This window comes from Brassica oleracea, chromosome C1, assembly GCF_000695525.1.
Source record: "Brassica oleracea var. oleracea cultivar TO1000 chromosome C1, BOL, whole genome shotgun sequence".
In the NCBI taxonomy this organism is placed as follows: Eukaryota; Viridiplantae; Streptophyta; class Magnoliopsida; order Brassicales; family Brassicaceae; genus Brassica; species Brassica oleracea.
In genome coordinates this window covers 28,406,473-28,411,190 of record NC_027748.1, presented here as the reverse complement: position 1 = coordinate 28,411,190, position 4,718 = coordinate 28,406,473, and positions in this window count along the sequence as shown.

The window sequence follows — 4,718 nt, the reverse complement described above, 5'->3', positions numbered from 1 at the left end:
AGTGCAGAAGAGGACGGGAACTTGGCGCCGGCTCGAACCTGTTCTTTATTGGTTTGGCGACGAACTAGTCTCTCTCGAAAAGAGAGATGGTCGGCAACGCAAGCCGGCGCTTCAACCGGAGAAGTCGGAATCGGAGCCAGGGAGGTGGCCTCGCCCATCTCGACATCAGAATTTCTCTTGCACCATGGGAAGAAGACATGTTAAAGGCAAAAGATTTGGAGCTATAGAGGTTTTGGAGGTTTGAAGAAGGGAAGGTGTGAAGCAAATGAATGACAATAGCTCACTATTTATAGGAGTATGGGCTCGGAATTTTATATTTTTTAATAAACACTTTCTCGAGAATTCTCTTCTGCGGAGCTTGAAGTAAACTTCGTTCAATACGCCTAACTTTGCCAAAATCGTTTAATAAACACTTTCTCGAGTCTCGACTCTAACGAGCTGGGGGGCTAACTGTTGGGGTCAAAAATGGTTACGACAAAGTTAACATTCGAGATCGTCCGAAGAAGAAAACGAAAAAAACCTTCTTCGACAAATACTTTTTCAGAACAGATTCTTCCTTACGAAAAGCTTTGCGGAGAAAACACGAGACATCGGACAAGAGCTCGAAAAGGGTGGCTACGCAGCGACCAAAACGCGTGTTCCGCTCGATCGCTAGGTAGTGACCGAGCTCGAGCCAAAGCCCGGTCGCTACATAGCGACCGAGCGTCCGTTCCGCTCGGTCGCTACGTAGCGACCGAGCTCTTCCGAAACGTCGATACGATATTAGCCCATGCATTCTCGTCTACCCTTCGATGCTATCTCCCGAAGACCATAGCGAACCCATTTCGTGTTTCCCACCATTCTAAGTCATCGATCAAACTTTACGGTAAAAACCGCGGAAAGTTCACTCTTTATCGAAAGAAGCCGTAGTAAACGCTTCCAGTCAGAAGACGGCCCAAAGGGACCTAAGACATGACTCGAGGACCAACTTATGATTTCTTAACCAACAGCCCGTAAGCCGCATGACGGTTTACGCTTGGTTCGCAAGGAAAGATAAATGTCAAGTTTCCGCGGATAAATACGAAATTTTGAAGATAATTACGAAGATCGGAAAAAATGGAATATCTCCATTTTTATGCTATGGCGGCTTAAGGGCAGAAGAAGAAAAGCGTAAACCGACTTAGGAGCCAGTATATAAGGAGTCCTAGGCGAGAGGGATGGGGAGGACTTTTTTCAGAGCAAACTTAGCACTTAGAGCAATTAGGCATATTTTTGTTTTTGTTATTCGAGCTGCGACTCAACTAGGTTATTGCCATCTTAGGGTTTTTAGAACTAGGAATCTCGCCGACAGCTCTCGTAGCCCAGGCTCTTACCTTGTTGTAACCCTCAAACGCAAATTCGGAATAAGATCTATTTTGCTATCTTTTCGATTTCTTATACTTTATCGTTGTTATTCTTGTGTTCTGATTGCTTGGCGTGTGGTATTAGCAGATATCCGGGACTTCTGGAAAATTAGGGTTTTCCTAGTTTCCTTATTTAAACAGAGATCGACAGTGCGAATTTCGGTTCCCACAAGATTCGACATTTAGCCTACGAGAGTTCGAAGATATATAAAGAAAAGACGAAAGCATATCACGATAAAAAGATCATTTCTCGGCACTTTGAACCAAACAATCAAGTGTTGCTATATAACTCTCGGCTAACACTGTTCCCCGGAAAACTCCGATCTCGTTGGTCAGGTCCTTTCACTGTTGTGAACATAAATCCTTATGGAGCCATTACGCTTATAAATAATAAAGGAGACGAATTCACGGTAAATGGCCAACGAGTAAAGCACTATTGGGCTAAACCGCCAAATATCGGTCCTATAAACTTAGACCCCCTTCCCGATAATTAGAAAATCAAATGTCGAGTCAAGCTAAAGACTTAAAATAAGCGCTGAATGGGAGGCAACCCATTTCTAGTCTTTCGATAATTAGGATTTAGTAAAAAAAAAAAAAAAAAAAACGATGCTGCTGAAAACATAACGTCTATCGATCGATGAAGACACTCTATCATCGATCGATAGTAAATGAACAGATGCGGGATCATATTAAGTCGACACTTAAGTCGACATTCACACAAACCCGATAACCCTAAGAAAACACTCCCATTTCTTTTCTCTCCCGTTTTTCAGCCAATTTCAAAGATTTCTTCGCTCAATCCACTTGATTTTCGACCCTCTATCCGTCTAGATCGCTAAACTCACACATCATCATGGTATGAACATGAAATTTTCTAATTTTTCGTTCTTCCCAGGGTTGAAATAGAGAATGAGCTAGAACCGGGATTTTCATGCCCTTATAGATCGATTCATGCTAAAGGAGTGATAGAACAGGGACTACTGATCGATTAAACCGATTATATATGCCATGCACATCGAATTGCATCGATGGGTTTTTGCAGGTTCCCGCGAAGGCGTAATCGACCAATGATACACACGTTTCACCGATCGATTGTCGCACCAAAATATCGATCGACTTCCAATCGTTCCATCAATCGACATTGCACCAAACCATCAAACCAAACTGAACTCCTATTTTCGTTCATGATTTTTGGTTGCAGATGTATGAAAGGAGGACGAAGAGAAGGTTCGACGTAGGCGGCAGTAGCGCAGCTCCGCCACCACCACCGGTTCGCGACCAATACCCTTGGCCACGCGAGCACGAAGACGAACCTATCCCGCTCTTTGACCACTTCGACGACACATGTAACGCGGCAAAGAGCGTGGCATGTTGAAACTGCGCGATAGTGGACACGTGGGACGACTATGACACCATATTCTTCAATGAGTGGCTGAAGGTCTCCATCGACTCGACGCATTTCGTAGATCCAGACGTGATCCGAGCTTTGGGCATCAAATCAGGCCTCGAGGACTTGTTCGCAGAGCTGGGTTTGGGGAACTTGGCCACTAACCCACAGGTTCTCTACCCGGATCTGGTCCGCCAGTTCATGGCCACGGTGAACGTCTACTATGCCAACGACAGGGCAAAGAGAGCTAACGAGGGTGTCTTGACCTTCTTCATTCGCGGCATCCGCTACAGAGTCGCTTTCTCGACTTTCTGCACTATCTACGGGCTCGACACCGAACGTCAGCACGCCATCGTACCCGGGTTCCCAGGGATTTCGACATTCTGGGAGCACATAGCTACCGGTTACTTCGAGTCCGCCAAAACTCTCCAGACAAACATCCGTCAACCGACCCTACGCTACTTCATGAAGGTCCTTGCCAACACTCTGTTGTGCAAAATGGAAACTAATAAGGTTCGGGTACAGGAGCTCACATTAGCCTATTACGCGGTGAGGAGTTTTGTTCACATGGAGGATATAGAGGAGCCCGCGGACAACGTGGCTCAACGTTGGAGCCATTTTTGCTGAGCATCTGGTCAAGCTTAGGATGAAGCCGTTTCAGTCACAGGGAAGGAAGAAGGAGATGGTCCGGAGCCTACTTACCCCAATTTTCATACATTGCGGAGTTCCATTAGACGATGCTGAGATGGATGACCGGATCGTCTACGTGGACGCAGCGCATCCCACGAGCGCTCAGTGACTCAAGGAAGACCGTGACTTGTGCTTCAGGGACGAGAACGGCAGTCACTTTGTGAGGCTGCCACTTCGTACACTCACAGATTTCGACCACGGTCTCGCTAGCATTCAGTTCCGCCCTAACCCACGCCTCCTCCGCGCCCCAGCTACCATTTCGTGACGCTACATGGTCCAGCGACTTTGGAGGACCTCAGCCGCATCAGCCCGAGACCGCACTCCCGCCATTCCCGCCTACGCCAGACATGTCTACACGCCCTGAGGGAGATTTCCAGCGCGTCGTAGTCGATGCTCTCACTGCCATCTGGGCCAGAGTATCGAGATGTCGCTGTTCGAGAAGGAGGAGTGTGCGAGCCAGCTCACCCGTGACGCTACACGGTCCAGCGACCTGGAGGACCTCAGCCGCATCAGCCCGTGGCCGCACTCCCGCCATTCCCGCCTATACCAGACATTTCTACACGCCCTGAGGGAGATTTCCAGCGCGTCGTAGTCGATGCTCTCACTGACATCTGGGCCAGAGTATCGAGATGACGCTGGTCGAGAAGGAGGAGTGTGCGAGCCAGCTCACCATCGGCAGCAGGACCATCACGCCAGCGCAGAGGCACCTCCAGCGACGACACCACTGATGAGGACTAGTCCTCATATCTCTATCCATATCTCCTTATGTTTTCTTTTACCTTCGTACTATTAGGATTTACTTTCAAACTTATTATTCTATGTTATGATTGGAGTTTATTTATTTTGCTGATCTTGCATGTGTTTGGATTGTCTAACAGAGCTAACCTAGCTGACTGATACTTATGGGTTAGACACACTGACACGTTGCACCTAGCATAGAAATATTCTGTTCCGGCGCTATCGATCGACGATGAAGTCCTTACGTCGATTGACATAAATGCGCTTATGTCGATCGATCGAGAGTAGTATATATCGATCGACACTAGAGACAGATGGGTACGATTGTACAAACATTCTTTTCTCTTGTCTAACATTTTAACTTATTAGTTATTATTTATTTCCTAACTAACCAATCTTAGACTGAATATCACTGGGGATAGTGAAGTTTAAGTCTGGGGGAGGTACTTACTGATATTAGTTCATTCATGAATTTTTAAATTATAAAAAAAAAAGTTTTTATTGAGTCAAAAAGGGAATAA